The sequence below is a fragment of the Lepidothrix coronata genome, unplaced genomic scaffold (genome assembly GCF_001604755.1).
Source record: "Lepidothrix coronata isolate B3197 unplaced genomic scaffold, Lepidothrix_coronata-1.0 Scaffold144, whole genome shotgun sequence".
Taxonomy (NCBI): Eukaryota; Metazoa; Chordata; class Aves; order Passeriformes; family Pipridae; genus Lepidothrix; species Lepidothrix coronata.
In genome coordinates, this window is record NW_016690324.1 from 2,231,394 (window position 1) to 2,251,862 (window position 20,469).

A 20,469-nucleotide genomic window follows, 5' to 3' on the forward strand; every position below is an offset into this window, starting at 1 on the left:
GAGTGAGGGGATGAGGGGAGTGAGGGGATGAGAGGAGTGAGGGGATGAGGGGATGAGGGGAGTGAGGGGATGAGAGGAGTGAGGGGATGAGGGGATGAGGGGAGTGAGGAGATGAGGTGATGACGGGATGACGGGATGAGGAAATGAGGGGACTGAGGGGCGGAGGGGGAGTGAGGGGATGTGAGGGGAGTGAGTGAGGAGCGAGAGGGAGCCTGGGGAGCGGGTGTGAGGGATCCTGAGGAGGGGGCTCTGAGGAAACATATACATATGTCACAGAATCATAGAATATGCCGAGTTGGAAGGGACTCACAAGGATCATTGAGTCCGACCCTCAGCCCTGCACAGGACCAACCCCAAGAGTCACACCATGCACCTGACAGCACTGTCCAAACTCTCCTTGAGCTCTGTCAGCCTTGGTGCTGTGACCACTTCCCTGTTCCAGAACCCAACCACCCTCTGGGGGAAGAACCTTTACCTGAGATCCAACCTAACTCTGCCCTGATACAGCTCCAGCCATTCCCTGGGTCCTGTCTATGGTCCCCACAGAGCAGAGCTCAGGCCCTGCCCCTCCTCTGCCCCTGCCCAGGAAGGTGGAACTGCAGTGAGGTCTCCCCTCAGTCTCCTCATCTCCAACTGAACACACCAAGTGCCCTCAGTGTCCTCACATGCCTTCAAATCAAAGCCCGTCACCGATGTCAGAATTATATAAATATAATTATCTCAAAGAAGGGTGTCAGAGAATGGTGTCAGACTCTTTTCATCAGTGCCCAGCAACAGGATGTGGAGCAGTGGCCATAAACTAAAACATGAGAAGTCCCACCTCAACATAAGGAAGAACTTTTTTACGTTGGGAGTGGAAGAGCACTGGAACAGCTGCCCAGGGAGGGCGTGGAATTTCCTTGTCTGGAGACATTACAAACTCACCTGGATGTGATCCTGTGTCACCTGCTCCATGTGACCCTGCCTTGGCAGTGGGGTTGGACTGGATGATCTCCAGAGATCCCTTCCAACCACAACTATCCTGTGATTCTGTGAAACCTGGGAAGGATGTCTGTGAAGGTACCTGGAGAGAAGGTCTGTGAGGAATCCTGGGGAGGAGGTCTGTGAGTTTACCTTGGGATGGTGTCTGTGAGGATATCTGGGGACAGCCTCTTGAGAGAGATCATCAGTGAAGTCTTCACTACCACTGCAGTCTGAAGAGACATAGAAGTGGCCTTAAAAACATAAACCCCCCATGAAGCCCCAGCTTTTACAAGCCCTTGGTAGGGTAAGACTGTCTTGAGTCAATCATTTTACAATTTACAGAAGCAACAACATTTCCAAGGCCTGGAGGTCATCCCAGGTTTCTTTAGGGAAGAAACTCCCCTCCCTTGGTCAGCACATCCCACGCCATGAAGAGGTTCTGGACCCACACCAGAGAATGACACTGGGCACTGCACAGGGGAAAACCAGCTGCCATTGTCAGAAATGGGAAGGAAACACATGTGGGGAGCTACATTCTGGTGTGGGAACGTGGGTGAAAGGAGGAGAAAGGAGATCTTCTCCAGCAAGAGAAAAGAAAGTTCTCCATTGTCAACAGAGGAGGTGGGAGGGAGGGGCTGAGTTTGGGGGTGGCTGCTCTGCCCATCCCCAAATATTGTGAGGAAGGCATTCTTCTTCCTTGTACTTCTGAGCATCTCAAGGGTTAGGAAAGAAGGTCATTTCACACCCACAATTAATTTTTAAAATGTGGAGGGAGGGCTCTCATTGAGGGTCTCGTTCTCTGCACCTGATGGAAGAGAAAACTCATCCCCTGCTATTTGAGCTGATGCCCGAAAATGAGGATGTGTACTTTTGCTGGTCATTTTAAATACAGCTGTGACTACTGTTCCATATGACATTTTTCAAATACGATTCATTAAACTGTCATGTAAATACTGCCTTTTCTCTCCAAGAAAACTGTCAACAAGGTTAATTCCACATTTCCAGTCAGACACATTAGGCATTTCTTTAGTAACACAGAAAGGGGTCATGTTTATTCATTTTTTACTGCTACATCTGAGCACTGAACTCAGTATACAGATCTATTCCTAGATCTGCTTTTAAATATCATTCCCAAATGTCATGTAACCACAATAAAAGCCTCTGGGATTGAAACAAAACAAAACAAAACAAAACAAAACAGGGAGGTTTTATTAATTTTATCAGCAGAGAACAAACATATGCACGTAAGTACCCCACACTGCATCCTCCCCTTGGTGCACATAGAATCTAATGAAAGCTGTGTGGCTGCAGGAGGGCAAAATATAACCCAATAAAAGCAACAAATAGAAGAAATCCAAACCAAAGCCCTGCAGATTTGGATGTAAATCCTCATCTTGTTCCACCCTCCCTCCTGTGCTGGACTGTACCACTGTGCTGATGGTGGTCCAGGGTACATATTCCTCTCAAATCTCTCTCTGTTTTGCTCAGACCATCCTATAATCTGATAATTTCAGTGGGAGATAAGGTTTATATGACTTCCAACTGTCAGGGTCAACACAAGCTTTCTCCTTTCTTGCTTAGATTAACTGTGCAGTTTATTCTGCATGGGCCTTTTCTGCCAGGCTTTAACAATAGAGAATTTGTCTCTTCTGCACAGCCATTAAAGCCCTTGCACCATTTTAAAGCTCATGGTTAAGAGGCTCCCCAGTGAGCTTATAGAAATCTATGGCCATTCAGCTACACACAGTTCCATTTGACTCATGTTTCACCCCAGATATCTCTGCATTTCAGCACCATCACACACAAACCACGTTCCCTGCTAAATATTGGAGGACATTTATGCACCATGACAGTTTTGCATAGTTGCACTAATTACTACTTTCTCCATCCCAGTGGAGGTCAGACCAACTTAATCCTCCCTTGATCAGTTCTTCAACTCATGAATTCCCAGGCTTGGCTGCTAAAAAGCAGCAGAAGTTTCCACCAAAACTTGCAGGAGTTCTGCCCATTATATATTTATAGGAACAGTTAGTTCACCCCTGTAAAACACACTTATTAGCACAGCAAACTCAGTCCTTTGGTGTCTTCAGTACGGTTGCCTTCACTGAGTATAAAACAGGCTGCTCTGCTTGTCAGTCAAAGACCTGAAAGATAAATTACAGCAACATTGTATACAAAGTGAGTAATTGCATTCCTACTTGTAGAATTTGTGTCAGAAATGTGTCTTCATTTATTTAATTACTTCATAATCCCATATTCAACACATGGCTAATCTTTCTTGATCCAGTAAAACACAGCCTTCCTGTTTAATCCTGATAGCAATCTCTATCACTCAGCAGCTGCAGCATTTCACCTCCACACTGTTTATCATCCCTGACTAGAATTGAAACACCCTTGTCTGCTGGTTTGTGTCTCTGGACACTGCTATAATTGCCTCGAATTCTGATCCAAACCCACAATATTACAGATCTCTCTGTTGTGGATGACTCAAGCATTTGATATTTTGAACGTAAAAAACTCTTTGTTCCAAGTTAGAAAAACTACCGATAAGTTAAAAACCTTTTGTTTTGTTTTGTTTTGTTATTGCAGCTGTGCCAGAGCATTGATTTAGGATTTTATTTGATAATTCAACTGTATAAATCTTTTGATCAGGAGCTGTGTTAACAACCATGCCCTGCCAGCTTCTCCACTCCACAGCCCGGCCAGGTTTGTTCTGGAAGCAGAGCCTCGTGGTGCAGAAACCATTTCACACACACAGGAATCGAGGGGCAGATCTTATCTCTGACTAAATTCCCCCTGCAGAGGAATGTTAGAGTTGTCTTAATAGGGCACTTTGGGACTTTCAGTTGACAGAGAAAGCCTTCAGCACCAGTGTTGCAGGCAACAAAAGCATATTAACTTCCCCCTAGACCAACCCAAGGATGACTGGAAAAACCAAGTCAGGCACTCCTGCTTTCCTTAAAGCCACACTCAGCTGGTCCCACACCAGAGCCAGCAGTAAAGTCCACAGCAACACTATATAAACCTTATTGTGTGCAGGATTTTTCTTCCCCCATTTCTACCTGGCAGCAAGACTCACTTTTTCACTTTCCTGATTGCTTCCATAGTTCTTGAGGCAGTGGATGCAGCCTTTGTAGCAGTGCCTTGAAAATCTTCTGTGGACTGTTATTGATGGTTTCCCCCTCCTCTTGTGAGCCACAATTCCACTGACTTCATCTTCTTTTAAACATTCACCAAGGAGAGGAAATCTTTACAGTAACAAATGTTTAAAGTGCATTTCTGTCCTTTACTGTGTCCCAGAGTCCTTTGCTACTGGGTTAGGAAAATTCAGTTCTTGTAATTTAAAAATATATCACTAAAAAGGTGCATACAGCAGGACAGACCTTTATTTAACAACCCTTTGTATCTTCCATATACTGTCGTATCCTTTTAATAGAGAGGGGTTTTATTTCCTCCTGTGAGCCCCAGAACTGCAGATTCAGCTTTGTTAGCTCTGCTGGGCAACTGTGCAGAAAAAAAACCTTCTTTAACCTGTGCAATAAGTGATTGGTAGCTCATACAAAGTTCCTGAGACATTTGTTCATTTTACAGCAGACCATAATTCTTCTTCTTTAAAAATACTGCAAATGCAGGTTCTGATTTGACCTCTTCCTTGCCTCTGCTCCTGGCCTCTGCTCTATAAGACAGTCAGATTTCATAGCAACAGTGACTGGATTTTTGGAAGAATTTGCTAAATGTTTGCCACCAGAAGTGCTGCAACTATTGGCAAGAAAATTAGGGATTTCTGGCAGGCAAAGTGTCCCCAACCACTCTGGAGACATTGCAGTTGGTGCCCCCATGTTCTTGTCCTTCTGAATCCCCATGTCAGAGATTTCAGCAAAAGAGAAAACATCCCTTGACCTGGAAAGATCCTACCTCATGTTCTTCAATCTCTTTGCTAGTGTGTATTACTTATAAGATCTCAGATTAAAGCCAGGTGAAATACTGGCAAGTCCTGGGCAAAGTAAAAGCTGAACACACTTTGTGGTAGAAAGTACAAGAAACAAAACAATTCAAGCAAAAAAACTGGAAAAAAAAACCAACCAAAAAAACCCCCCAAAAAACCACCAAAAAATTATTTATCACATACAGAAGTTGGAGGTGGATTTCCAGATGGAGCCTTTCCCACCTTGCAAAGCTGTCTTGCCCACGTGTGTCTAGAACTGAAAAGACAAAAACACATTTAAAACCAAAAAGAATTGTGTTCGCATAAAATGCATAATCAAATAAAAATGTTACATTTAAACTGAAAGATAAGATTGAGGCAGGTATTCACAATGATTAACTTTTGCCTTCTGAGGCTAATCCTCAATTTTTTCTGTCATAAAGAAAAAGAAACGAGTCCTTCTGAATGGTGTCTTAGAGGAGAAGTCTGTCCCATCCAATGTGGGTTGTTTTGTGAAGGATGTTATTGACTCCAGAGGTAAAAGCCAGGCCCTGTGATTCCTGTCCTCAGGACTTGCAGACTCACAGAAAAAAATCACTTTACTCCCCTGAATCAATCTGGTTGGGTCACATCCCAACATCCATCAATTTAAAGACTCAGTGTTTAATGGGAAGATAATCCCTGCATATTTGACAAACGGTTTCAGTTTTTTAATCTTTCTAGTGGGTATGGTGATCATGACAAAAGTAATTTTATAGTATTTCACAAAGTATCTTGTAAAATGGCAACCATATTTTATAGTGGCTTTTATTACTGCTGGAACTTTTACTAGGAATTGCATCACAAAAACCAGTTAACATAAATATTGCAGTGAAGAGCTTCCACCATTTAATGCCAGAGTTAACTCTGTCAGTGCAGCCTTCATTTTCACATGGAAAAGGTCATCAGAATTAAATTTGTCCCCAAACTGGGATGAAGTTTTGTAGCTCTCTTCAACCTGGAAAATATCATCCCAAAATCTGCCTCTGTCAAGCTGTCTTAGAGGGTTGCTTTAAACCCTCTCTGTAATATCTGAACAGAACCAGAGATCTGGAGATTAACACGTGGAATATAAAATGGGTTTGTTCAATATTTACCACAGTAAGAGCCTGTTTTGAACATCTGCAAAGCACCTCAGCACCGAAAGATAATAAATAACATCGCTTACATTAACAGACAGATTTCAAAAATTAAATTTGCCTGGGAGGTGGAGCATCATTAGTGGCTGAACTACATACATTAAATTTGCATTCATGTAGACGTTAAAGAAGACTCAAATGTGCTTGTATTTTTCCCCACATTATACCTTTCTTCTTTTTAAACTTTCCCAAATTTACCCATTTTTGCCACTACTTTCCTTTTCTCTTTAACACAGCATTATGCAGTTTCCATATTTTGAGCTCATGACCATTTCTTTCATTCTTCCTTTTCTCCTTACATTTACTTCACTCTTCCCCTTTTTCTCTTGCTCATATAAACATATCCTAAATTCCCTACAAAAGCCCAGATTTCCTGGAGATTCCAGATAAATCTGGAAGAAGTGTTGCCTGGTGGACAAAGAGTGCCAGAGTACCCAGCAGCTCAAGGCCAGGCTTGGCACGAGCCCAGCTGTGTGTGGTCAACATCAGATTTGAACCTGCTGAGTCATGTGAAAACAACTAGAACTGGGGATTTATTGCACCAGACAAACTCCTGGCTCTCACTAAACCCTCTTTTCATTAAAGAAAATAAAAAAAAAGTATTGATGTCTGTAGATGAGGACAATAAAGATGAGCCACAGCTGAGCCCTAATGGTTTGCACACTCATAAACCCTCCTCAGGCTTCGTGGCTTCGGTGCTTCCCTATGGGGGATAATGTTAAGCATGTGCTGGAATGCAATACTCTTGGATAATGGAGAGAAACAATTTTCTTTCTACCTGCTGCTACATTTTAGGCATGAAGCTTAAGCTCTCTGGGGAAGCTGACAATCCCCTCTGCCAATAACTCAGCCCCTTATGGAAAACCAAATGCTATTTTACACAATCACCGAATACCTTGAAGTCAGTTTGCTTCAGATGAAGAGTTTGGGGAGGGAGGGAAGAGGGGCATTTAGGTGTGGCAAGAGCTGGAAGAGGTAAAAATGTGCAGGTAGGATTGGCATCAATGTCTTCTTGGACCCAGAGGAGCTGTAAGAAATTAGAGGATTGAGGACCTGATGTCCCAGGTTTGGCACCGGGGTTGGGAATACCTGATTTTCAGAGGCAGCTTCAGGCTTTGGAACACTGAAAATACCTGACAAAAGTTTGGCCATTGCTTCAGATCTGCTACAAGCCTGTTGAGCTTGTCAGTATTTGCATATCTGGGAAAAAAAATTGTTTTTCGAAATGCAGACCTCAGATGAAGTCAAAACTGCAAGTTCCAAATGTGCAGCTGAAATCTCCCTAAAGAAAGAAATTAATACTGTTACCACGAGTCAGCTCTGCATGTTCCTGGCCCATATACTTTTAAAAATGGGATTATTAAATTGTTAAAGAGGTGAAGATAGTGACTCCCCAAGGCTTCATGGAAAAATGTGTGAAGAGATACACAAAGGTGACTTTAGACATTAAAAAGTCTAAGAAAAGGTCTGAAGTCTGGCCTCAAATGAAACATGTGCTATTAAATATTGTCACCTAGGCCAGCCAGAGAGACCACACTGAAAGAGCACATTAGGAGACAATCACCAGCACACTGATGCCACAGAAAAAAAATTGCCTGTCCTCTGCTGAGGAGGATTTAACAACATTATCTAGAAACAACTATATAATAATTACACTATTCTCTGTCCCCCTCAGCAGCGTTTTTGCAAGATACTACAATTAAATAGACAATCCTATGTCTCAATTTATTTTTCTAGATATGTAAATATTGACAAGCTCAATAGGCTGCTTAGAACGTGTGGTTTTAAGCCATTAATTTGAATTGTGGCTTCAGACTCCTGACCAATATTTCTCATCATTCATACTCCAAAGGGTTGTTGGGAGAAAGTGTCAAAAGAATAAAGAACCTGCCCAGACTGATGAGACTTGTTTCCAGACTTCACATTAAAGTAAAACACAATTAAAATAAATTAAACTAGTTTAATCACTTGCTGACATTTTATTCAACAGAAGATGGAAAACCTGCTGGATGTTCAAAAACTAAAGCTGCAGTCAGCAGAGACACGAAAAAGGTGCAAAACAGCAGCATGGCTTGAATCCCAGATTTATCCCACAGCTCTCACTCAAGGCTTCTCAGTCCCTGAATCCCAGAAAGAAGGATATAAGAGCACCCACACCTGACTCTTGCTGGCTTACTGTGATAAATTCCCTTCTCCTTACTAGGGGTAAGTGCAAACTGTTGTGCTCCCTGCAAAATCCAAGGAGTGTGTAATTAAGAGCAGATGTTTCCATCCTGGTTTATGCCTGTGTAGTGACAGGGAAGCACATGAAGCTCCATTCAGCAAGAGCAAAATGTTATTTAACATCATATGGGAAAGCACTGAGTAATGAATTTTACTCAACTGGCTAGGAAAACTACAGCCCCCCCCCCTTTAAGTAACAGCATAAAGTTTACACTGATGGAGACAAATAGGAAAAAAATCCAACCTCAAGACAAGAACATGGAGTGGTTTGGTTAATTTTACCAAAAAAGCCCCTTGGGAAAATGATGCATAATTTATATTCTCTACTCATTTAAACAACTCATACACTTCCTAAATGCAAAGTACAGATTCTTGGAAGAGCCTTTGATTAAAGTTTCCCACATCAGTCACAGGTGCTACAACATGGATACTTTGATGGAGACTAACAGAGCATAAGCAAACATAAACCATAAGAGATGTCAGCAAATTAACACCTTGTGTGGATCCTGTTAGAATTCTGAATTAAAATTGTATTTCAGATTTAGTTTAAAAACCAGTCTTATTGAATGAAGCGTTAGATAATTAAAATGAACCAATCCATATTCTCTGGGGCCAAATTTTCAGAATTTTAAGGTATCCAATAATTCCATGAAAGTGGAAGCATCCATATTTATCCCAACACCTTCTGTAATAATGGGAAAATCGCTTGCACTCTCTTCTGCACTGGTGTAGCAGGGGCTTGGGAATGGCAGAGGCAGGAAGGACTCTGGCCTAATAAATGTAGGATGGGTACAAACAAGAAGGACCTGGCACTAATAGGCTGTGCAGGGAACTCCCACAGGAGACATTGCTGGAGACTCTTAAGAGGAGGATGATTAAGGCATTGGGGAATGTACTCCAGGGAGCCATCCTGCAGTGCCAGAGAAATGGGCTGGTAGGCAGCACAGGTAGTTTTTAGCAACTTCAAGGCATGGAATTCTGTCCTCAGCAGCCCTTCAGAAAACTCCAGAGAGCCAAGGTTATTTCCTATGTACATAAAATTCGTGTCCAGGAATCAGAAACTCCTCTATTCAGCATATAAATGCACACAGTTGTGTGATCTTAATACAGAATATAAATAAACAGTGACAGAGATGCTTAAGATATACACACACTTACTGACAAGGTATTGCCCTCAAAGTATTTGAATGCAAAATGGGATATGGCTGCTCTGGATTACTTTCTTTTCCATTTTCAAGTTTTTCCACATTCTTTAAGGGCTGAATAATTTTCTTCACAATTTATTTACTCTCAGCATTAAAGAGCACTGATTTGCATCCAATCCTTAATCCAAATGGACTTTCCCAGCGATTAAAATCTGCATTTCAAATATAAAGTTTTAATATTGTGACATTAAAAAGCAACCAAAGGTTTCCTCTGATTTTAAGTAGAAAGAGGAAATAATGCATTATTCCGGCTCCAAAGCTTGCTTAATGCAAGATCAATTTTGTTAAGTGTTGCTTAGCAATGGATTATGAGTGAAGATCCTGAATATTAATGCAGGATGGATACAACAGCAATTCCTGTGGATTTTCCTGGTGAACCACAAGCAAATAAATACCTGTAGAGTTCCATAAACAAAAGGAGGTCACATCTTGCTCACCTCTCGCATCATTTATTGGTCACCAGGACACACAGCAGGAACTTTTAGACCATCTTTGCTGTTTTCTGGGTGTGTACCCAAAATCCTGACAGTCTGCTCCCAAATCCTGAGCCAGAGACAAACTTTACAATGGCACAGGGTTGAGTCAAAGCAACAGGATCAAGGCTTGGTCATAGTTTTCTGGAGGATCTGAAATGCTCTTGTGGTATTTTCTACCTGCAATCCAATATATCAAGTTGTTTATATTCATTATATATACACCTAAGACTTCTCATAGACAGTGGTGGTGCAGTTCTCCCTCATAATCAGAGCCAAGACCTTGCTGCTTGGCATTTAGCTGCTCCTGTTGTTGCTATAAAAGCAAATTATTGCAGGAAAATCCTATTTTATCCTGCATTTTATTTTTATATGCTCTGTAGAAGAGAACACAAGTGGGACAGGCTGTGCTGGAGAGAAGCAGAGGAAGAGGAGCCACGAAGCCATGGGAGAATTGCACCTGAAATGGAAGCTCCAAGGTGGGCTTGCTTTGATTGGGATTCCTTGCACAAACTGGGCAAACAGTCTGCTCTGACAACACTTCAACAAAGCACTAAAACTGCTGCTTTCTTCTAATTATAGAGCTCTCTATATTTAAGGTTGCAATACAGTTTGTCATGAAGATTTCAAGACCCAACCACAGCTTTGGCAAACCCTAAAGTTGGCAGAGTGTCTTTCTGACCTTTTCCATGAAACACGTTCTGCACTGGTTTTACAGCACTTCATTATTAAAATGTCTTAATCTGTTTTTTATGAAATTGAAACAACACACAGATTTTTATCTTATACCATCATTAAATGCTCTTTCATGTTTATTCTGAACTGATTGTATTAAGTAACATTTTTCTGTCATTTCACAGCCTTGATCATAAGATCATTGTTCTGGAAGATCCCAAATTTCCCAGCATCTGTCCACATGACTCTTTTGAGACTTTGATGTTAATTTGCTAAGTCTATTTTTGCTAAAGATGTAAATTTACAAGAAAGTACTTATTTGACTCTCATTGATTATCGTCTAATTTGTGTGAGCAGGTCCTGCTTAATAAAAGAACAGCTTTTTGAATGTATTTCTTCCTATCCCTCTACATTTCCAACCTGGGAAATCTTCCTTGTCTGTTTTTCTCCCCTCAGACTCAGCTTTATTTATGACATCTAATTTTCTTTAAATGTAGCTTTAGATGAAGTACAGATTTGTTTTTGTGCATTTCTTTGGGGAACTGAGGAGAAAAATATATGTGTCTCTAGATGTGTGACTGTTGATCCTCACACTGCTTCCAACTAGTAATTAGACAGTAAACTTTTCAGGACAAGGGCAGCCTCACAGCCTGAGTCTTTTAGAGCAATGGGATCCAGTAGCTGACTGCTATCTTCAGCCATAATATTAAAAATAATTACTAGTGTTTATATTATAACATCAACCAGGGGTTTCAGAATTCATACATAAAATATGAGGCAGCCCTTGCCAGAGCTCTAATAGCACAAGTTATTTCAGCAAACCACTTAAACATAGTTATGACCTTGTGGGTAAACTTAGAGGCAACTTTGGTTTTTTTCTCTTGCATATTTTTTCTTTCCTTGTTTTTTAATTTTTTTTCCCCCTTTTTTTTTTTCTTTTTCTCTAAAGGTTTTTCTCCCCAGCCATGGCAGGGTATTTAAGAGAAGCACAGCAGTAAAAGAAGCTCAGGAGAAATAACCATCTTCCATTTTTGTAGCAACTTGGTTCCTTAGCAGGAGGGAGAATGAGTTGCCTTTTTCCTTTGCAAACATTTTGCTAAGGTGGAATATCAGAGAAGTGTGATACAGTATCTCAGCCCAACCATTAGTGACTTCCTTCTCCCAAATTCTGCTGCACAGCTAAAATCTCAGCTAATTCAGGCTCAGAAATTCAATAAAGACCTTCAGAGAAACCTTCCTCCTGAAGGTTGGATGGTCTGACTGCTCAGGGCTCAGATAAGCAGCAGAAAACCTGCCAGCCTGTTTTTTTTTCTTGATTGGCAAACCCCAGACAGCATTTATTTTTCTCTTCCACTTTCATGAGCTTATATACAGGGCTTTTCTGGTTTGTTTTGGCTTTTTTTTCAGAAGGCTGCATTCATTCCCTGTTACTGTAGACCTTTGTCTCCCACTGGAGTCCTTGCTTAGGGTACATTTTCCTCGTGTCTCATCCCACAGGAAGAAAGTGGAAAGTGGTGTTGGTTCTGTAATGTGAGGGGAACAATTTTGTCAAGGAACTACAGCTGTGTAGTTCACTTCAGCTTTGTCTAAGGGTTGCAAAGGTGGGCAATGATTAATTCTTTCATGGAAAATTCTGGCTTAAGAACCAGGATCCACATAACCACTACTTGTTGCACCAGGAGCCCAGTTTCGTGGTTTGGAGTTCTTGATATCACATGCAAGGAACAGGAATTTTCACCTCAAAGTATCCTGTGAGTTTCTTTACCTCAGCATCCCCACACTCCTTACACCCAGCACACAACTGTGTGTTCACCCCGTGCTCAGCAGGGACCTCCCACACCCCTCCAGCTGGGCATCATTCCCAGTGTTGGCTCCTGGAATGGCAAAGCTGCCCTGGGAAACCAAAATCTGCCTCAACACAGTTCCTAACTTCCAAATTCACCAGCTCCTCTCTTCAGTCCCAGCAGTAATTGCTGGGATGCAGCTACCTATGATAAATTTAATAAAGGTGGGTCAGAGCAAGTGCTGGGCATCATAATGGGCAGGGCTGTGCCTTTACAAAAATTGCCAGTCAGGCCCAATTCTAGAATTCATATTTACAGGGTGCAATCTTACTCATGAAAACAGCCTCCCTGAAGTCATTGTCTATACTCTTTTCAGTCAATATTGCTCACTAAATATGAATATGAAAAGCAGTTTTAAAAACGATTATTCTCCTAGAAAAAATTTTCCTTAAAATCTATCTGAGTAACTGAGTTAGGATGAAAAAAAAATCAGTCTCTGAAACTAGGAAATGCTGCTATGACCTTTAATTATACATTTCAAATTAAGACTCTGTCACAGTGAGTTTGCACATAATCAGGCTGGATTGCGGAGTTTAACTCATTGTTCAGCCTCTAGTCTATAACAATTAGGCTCAGAGTTTGATCCCAGTATATGGGTACACGAATTCCATGGCAGGCATTGACTGGAGAGAAGAGGAACACAGCTTTCACTTCATCCCAGAGGTGCCAGTCTGAGCCCTCCCTCTTCTCACTGTTCTCATCACCTTTCAGTCACTGCTGTAACCCAGGGGGTACAAACTACTTTAGGAACTGACTTGAGGCACTGATAATTCAACTCTTCTTTGCATGGGAGGTGAACAAAGCTCTCTTTCCTTGTATGCATTCTGCCTGTGAGCTGTGTTTGGAGAAAAAAGGTTTATTTACATTTGGTTTATTGTGTTGGTTTTAGTTGAGACTTGAAGTTGTTTGCAATTTCCATCTCTAACCCTAAACGATGTTCTATTTCAACTGATGAATTTTGATGTCACTTATGTTGCTGTTTTGAATGTCCTTCCTCTGGTATGTTGTGGTGGCCATACTTAACATTATTTTGTTGTATTTTCCCTTTTTTTTGGATTCTCAGATGAAGAATCACACACATTTTTTGTTAGTCAGTAGTTTTTAACTTACATGCTGGTACCTTGTGTGTTTTTGAGTGTAACATCAGATCTAACAACTGAATCAGGTGTATTTTGCAATGAAATCGAGGAAACTTTTGAGTCCTTTCTGGAGAACACAGTTCTAATGAGAAGAAGTGTCTAATTAGCACATAAATCCCATAAAATATACAGGCACACTTGTCTTCTGCCAGAGGAGGGATTTAGAACCAACCTTTTATTCAATCATGTCCAAATCCACAGTGGTTCTTTAACATTAAGTAGTTCTTCATCAAGTCATCATTTTTTCACCAAGGCTTAAAGAGAAAGGCCCAAGTTAAATCCCAGAGACACTGGTTAGAGAGGAGGCTTTTACTTTATCTGAAAGGCTCCAATCCACCACTGTGTCAGTACAGATTTGGTACCTTACAACTGCATCTTGAACCAGGCAAAGCTTAATTCAGGGAGAAACTCTTCTGTACCACAAGAACACTTCTTCTGTTAAAGAAGATTCAGCAGGATAAGATTCAGCAGATCCTCTTTATCCTTGTGCAATGTTGCTGCTAAAGGAAAAGGGGAAAGCAGCACAGCTGGATTCTTCCAGGGAGAGAAAGATGTGCCTCCTTTCTTAAAATGCACAAGGCATCCATGATCCTGTTATTCCAGCCTGGATCACCAGCCAGCATAGGAAGACACCACACATAATTAAAATCAATAGTGATATGCTGATTTACATCTGCTAAAGATCTACTTCTCTACTCCAAGCACCCAAAGCCCAGGTGGAACTGGGAGGTAATTTAGATAAGAAACACCAACTTCACTTAGAACTGACAGAAGTGATTTCTAAGGAAAGGTGTGCAGAGCTTTCCTAAAGAATGGCTCAGAGCATATCACGGTACAGGATCATAGGAAAGCTCTATTGCTTGTGAGAATGTGTTTTCTTAGGAAGGAATAGTATCCAGGGGAAGGAAAGGATGAAACTTAGTGATAGGAATAATTCACAGGGTAAAATTAAAAGGAATAAGAGTAAAGTGGCTTTGGTAATTGGACATGGAAGAGTTTTGTTAAGGATAATGATAGAGATATGCAGCTATGATGCCATGAAACTATATGCAGGTAAGTCTGTAAAAATATTCCATGTACACTCAGCTTTAATGGAGTTTTTTATCCTTTCTTTTATCATATGGAAGTTTTGTGTGATACATTATTTTACTTACATTGTATTACTCTATCCAGTAAGAGTAGATGATAATCTGTTGAAAGGGCATTTATCTGTTTATCTCTTGGATTCTTTTGCAGGCCAACCCTGTGGGTAAAGCAGTGTGGCCCCAGAGAGGACACACAGACAAATATCACCTAATGCTCATTAATCTCCTGTTGTAGAGCTGCTTCATCACCTTGGTTAGACAAAGAAAAATTCATAGAAGGTGAGCAGAGCACATGTTCTTGCACAAAAGCAAAGAGTGTAAGCCCATGCCAGGATTCTCCCAGCAGACATCCAACAATACTGCACTGGATTTTTTAGAAAGCCTGAGCAAAAAACCAACAGTCTGATTTTTGCAGCGTGGTGCAAGTGCTGAGGAAAAGGAAGGGAAAGTACAAACAGCTCCCTACATTTCAGAGCCAGAAAAGAGAGAGAGAATGTGTGAAATCTCTGCTCAAGTCTGTGGATCCCTGCTGCTCCTTCTCCTCAGAATCAAACCTGGATTAGAGTGATAAAGAATAGGATATAAAGTCTGAGGAACATTGTAATTAAACAGTTGAAACGGCAACATCTGAACAGCAGTGGCAACAGCATTTTTGTGATTTCGTGGTGGCAAAGATGGAGTTAAACAGAAAAGCCCAATTATAAAGAGAGATGGGCAAGAGTCAAAAAATTTAAAACCATAAATTGAGATTGTGCTAGAAGTGGTGAGATAAAAGCAAGAGGAGCACCTGGCTGTATAAATGCAGTTACTTGAAACAGAATGCCTGAGAGTGTTTTATTAAAATTGGGCTTTTATTACAAAAGCAGGGGCTTATTTAATAAGTATTCCTGCTAAAGACTTAAAGTGTCCTCTGTCCATGCATTCTGCATTCCAAGGTTATCAGAGGAACTGTTGCTATGGGCTGAACTCAATTTAGCACATGCTTTTTTTGTGTGGTGAGGGGATGTGAAAAGGATTCAGCAACACAAATCTGTCTGTGTTCTGAATGAGAAATGAACTTTTGTTAAAGATCTTGCAAACCTCAACTACAGCTGCACAATCCTGATACTGCCAGGCAGGAGAGGGTGACCTATTTGTGGCTGTCTGAACTTTGTGTTCATCTTTTGATCACAAGCAACAAAACCTGCAGCAACACAACAAACAGGAGGATGTAGGGAAGTGAGACCTGCGTGTTTAATTGTCCTCATAGGCTGCTTAACTTCAGATTTTAATTTAAGATTTTTCTCTTATAAAAATCTTCTAACATCCAAAAATCCTGTATGCTCAGGAGATTTTTTTAATCATTATTGTGAACAAGGAAAGTCAGAATACTGCAGGCAGAAGGTCAGAAAGGCCATGCATTGTAATGTAGATTTCATTGTCAGGATCCACAGACAAAAATTTCATTTCTCCAAAGAGGAAAAAGGAAAACTTGATCTCATCATTATTGGGATACAGGGTACAACACGGGATCATGAATAGGGCAGTTTGCAAAAAGACCTCTCATCTGCCCTCCCCAAGTATTTGTGCCCTACAATGTTTTTACAAAATTCTGTCAGGAGATAAACCTGTTCTATTGGCTTATGTGCAGATGATTCAAGAACTAGAGGACTGAAGAGGATGTTTACTGAAATGTCACAGTATGGTCCCCATAATCTAACAGTACCTAATGATATTCTTGCTTCAGTTCAAACTTCTACCCCTCAAGTTCCTCATAACTCCTCATAACTGGCACCATTTCAACCAAGACATCACCACAGCAGGGAGAGCAGGACCTTTTCTTTGGGCCCACAGATACCACACAACAAGCACTCTGGGTTTTAAAACCTGCTCTTCTCTTTGGGCAGCCTGTCATTAGCAAAGCAAAGACCAGCTTTGGCATTATCAAGAAATCCCTGTTGAAAAAAACCCCAGCAAACCCCAAAAGAAGTAAAAGTAAAAATCACATTGTTTAAATATTTTTGTCTTTCAGGTTTCTTATTGGTATTTCCAGGTATTTTTGGCAGTGTTTTGCCCCTCTGCCCCCACACAGGAACTCTCAGAACACATATCATGCCTTTCCTTTGCCACAAAGTGCAAGGGGAAAGACGGACACAGTTCAGCTCACAAGGCAACAAAAGACTGTCTGAAGCTTTTAGCTCATCTCACAATTCTGATTATTATTTACTTACTTCAGTAGGGTCTGGGGATTATTACCATTACATCTCTTGTTCACCTCAGGCACATGTTCTAATCCACTCTCCTCATGGTCAAATAAGTGGCTCGAGGCGATTCCCCCCAAATTCATTGCTTTTAAATCAGTGTCTGTATAATCACACTCCTGCATGAGCACTCCCAGGAAGGTTGCTTCAGCAGCCAAGCTGTTCCTGAGCTGGGATATTGCTCCCTGATTGTGTCAGAAATCCAGAACTGCCCCAGAGGGCAGGAGGGATCCAGTGGAAACCAGGAGCACAGGGGAGTGTTCAGTGCTGCTTCAGCACCACCCTGAACCAGGCTCTCACTCCAGGCTCTCCAGTTGTGTTCTCCAGCCTTTCCCTTGACCAGATGCTCCTGTCCAGTCACACACAGTTGGGATGAGCCCTGAAGAGCACAACTTCACACACTATCCAGGGTCAACAAGGATGAGCACAAAGACCTGTGCGTGCTGCATAAACCAAGGCAAGGCTCTTTTCCTTTCTCCTCAGAGCACAGAGATCCTTTCCCCTGTGGGCCCTCTACTTGTTCCTTTAATAGCTTTTCTGTGCCAAGTCCTATAAAACACAGTCCAGATTCACTGCAGTGTGTGAGGCAAATTGTGTGCATAAGTCACACACCAGCTCATAAGTATTTTTGTGAGCTGTGTGGAGAATATCCTGTTATTACAAGGTAGTCACATTCATGATCATTAGAACAGTTCTCTGTAATGGCCATATTATGTTGTGATAATCTGTTACACTTCTGAGCACACACCCATCTCAGAGTTAACGTGCCTGAAGATAATTTCTCTAAGGCAGGTACATCTCAATGTTTAGATCAATAAAAAGACTCTTAAATTTGGTACTTGTGTCTCTTTATGCATGAAATTGTGCTGAGTTTCCCTCTCATATACATATAACAAAGAGAGCTAACACAGTCAGTGGAATTCTAAGTACTGCAATCACTAAAGTTGAACTTATGGAAATCAAAACTACACAGCACCAGGGCAAAAAAAAAAAAAAATCAAATTCTGAGAATTTCAAATCAAAAGATCCCTGTATTAGGATTCCACTGGAAAAAAATTCAGCTGTGAGAACAGAAGTCCTTCCTGAGCAAACAAGTGGCACAAATAGGAATATCCAGTAAGATAATTCTGTCACCCAAGTGCAGACTCTCACCAGAACCACAGCTGTTCATTGCATATATTCATGTTGGCATCCAACACACAAACGTTTCTACATCAAGTAGAAACACGAGGGCTTGAGATAATGCAGGGAAGGTGGGAAGTCAAATCCCTAAAATACAGGCAGCAGACTGGAATCAGTTACAAGAAAAATGCAGCAGCAGAGTGAGAGAAATGGGGTTGGACCCTCCCAGCAAGAGGAAGAACATCTAAGAGAAGAAATAAACCTTCCAAGGGCCATGCAGGGGAATCAAAGAATCATTTGCTTTTCACACAACTCAGTGCACACATAAGCAAATGGTTTGAAGGAAGAACTGATGTGATTAGTAGGAATGAACACCAGGGAAGAAGTTGACAGTGTTTAGATTAGCTTTTATTTATTTCCAGTAGCATCTGTAGCTGTGACCTGAGCCCCTGACTTGGCTTTCATGGCTTGTCTGACTCACCTTTCGGGAGTCCAACACTTCAGAGCCAGCTGGACATGCCAGCAGCAGACTCTGGGCTTCCCTCCCAGCCATGGCTGGTGTCACATTGTAGAACTGTCCTATTTCTTCTCTCTGAGCTCAAAGTCAATCCAGGAAGTTAAACCACACATCTCTTAAGCAGCCCTTTCTGATTTAGGGTTACTGGGAGCCACCCATCGAGTCTGAGTGAGGGGTAGTGCAAGGAGAGAGTTTGCAGCTACACAGACACTCAGCCTACAGATCACCCAAAACTTCTGGTCCACTCTAGAAACCACATATCAAAATGATGTCATACAATATGACATGACATGATTCTATAGTATATGACAACCAAAGGGTGAAAGGGGATAAAGGTGAGGATAAGTGAGGACAACAACCTGAACTGAAATGTAGTAGGAAGGTGCATCCTTTCATCTCTCAGCTTTGTTTCACCTGTGTGCAGCATGGAAATAATCATGTCAAGGGCAGGCAAAGCTGCTGGGAGGATGCACATCCTGCTCCATGGCAGCTTTCAAGATTTGACAGTTTTATTTCACAGTGAGCAGGAGAGGGACCAAAGCTCTCTCCATGAAAAAAAGCAGTGTCAAAGCATTCAGTTGCTGATCAAAACCTGAACATTTCAGCTCTGGACAGTGTAAAAATGCAGTCAAAACTTCCTGTAGGGCTTGTGCCTTTCCCGTAGGAGACTGAGGACTAAATCCCTGGCATCTTTATTCACAGTACTGTGTTCAGCTCAGCACCTGTGTGCACAGCCAGGAGAATCAGTGAATTTACTTGTCCATTGTCCCTGTGCCTCTGGCAGTTGGTGCAGGAGGCAGAATATTCCTGCATATCCATGGAATAACAAAGGTGCTTTGAAATAGGAGTCACACCCACAGGGTCATGGGGACAACTGACCTCTTATCTGCTGGAAAACCTGAAGTCTTTTTGTGTCCACTTTGGAGCAAAGGAGGGAATGACAAACTCTCAGTAGAGAGCCACAGAGCTCATTCCTCAGAAATGTGCAAATCTTGATTAGGAAATTAAAAACTTCAGCAGTGCCCCCAGAGTTAACGGGCTCAGGCTGTTTGGCAAGTTATAAATATTCCTGGAGAGTCGTCAGCATCTTTCAAAAGCACGAGAAGTTTGGCTTTGTTGAGGTTGCTGTTGCTCACACACTGCAAGGCATCAAAAGGAAAGTGGCCTGGCATGGTTTCTTAGAGCTGAATTATTTACATGAAAGGCTTGTGAAATTAGATCCTTTCTCCATAATCAAAAGGCTTTTTACAATGATATGAAACAAAATGCTTTCAGGGAGCGTATAAGTCATTCCTGTATTTTATCTTTATATCCTCATCTCCTTTAATCTCGTGGCATGGTGTGGACCTCAGTTGAATCCACAAGCCTTTTAGCTCTGCAGAAACATTGCCAGGAAAAAAAACACATATCTGTGATGACGTGCATGTAAGAAGAAAGAGATGTACTGGTTTAGAACTCTTCACTCCTTTGAACATTTTCTTTGTTTCACAACTATTTTGTCTCCATTTCTAGACAGCACAGAAATATAACTTGAACCTTTGTTAGTTGACATAAAAATTTAAGTAAGTTTATAATTATTTTGTATACTTCCCAAAAGCATAGCACAGACTAGACAGACAGCTGAAGGTTGATGGCCATCATTATAACAGCATTGTTTTGATCATCATCTGATCTCAGTCCAGATCTCTCATAAAAATGTAGCAAATGGTAAAAAATATCAACCCAGAGCATTTGGTTTTCAATGAACTAATGTGATCAGGAAGAGGAATAAGTAAACTTAGTTTATTCCTAAGATGTGACCCAAATTTGTCGGGCTTTGGATCAATTTGGATGTATTTTTTAATATTTTTCCACCCCCTCCCACACCTTCGCTAAACTTT

At 41.4% G+C, this 20,469-nt stretch overlaps 1 long non-coding RNA gene across 1 annotated transcript in view; it reads right to left on the reverse strand.

Moving 5' to 3' along the window:
- Positions 1-2,217: 2,217 nt before the first annotated feature.
- The window catches only part of LOC108503680, an 85,767-nt gene continuing 67,515 nt past the window's right edge, over positions 2,218-20,469 (reverse strand). The window contains exons 3-5 of the long non-coding RNA XR_001876894.1: positions 5,093-5,165; positions 4,043-4,467; positions 2,218-3,107 (exon numbers count right to left, since the gene is read on the reverse strand). This is a non-coding gene — a long non-coding RNA (uncharacterized LOC108503680). The remainder of the gene's footprint in view (positions 3,108-4,042; positions 4,468-5,092; positions 5,166-20,469) is intronic.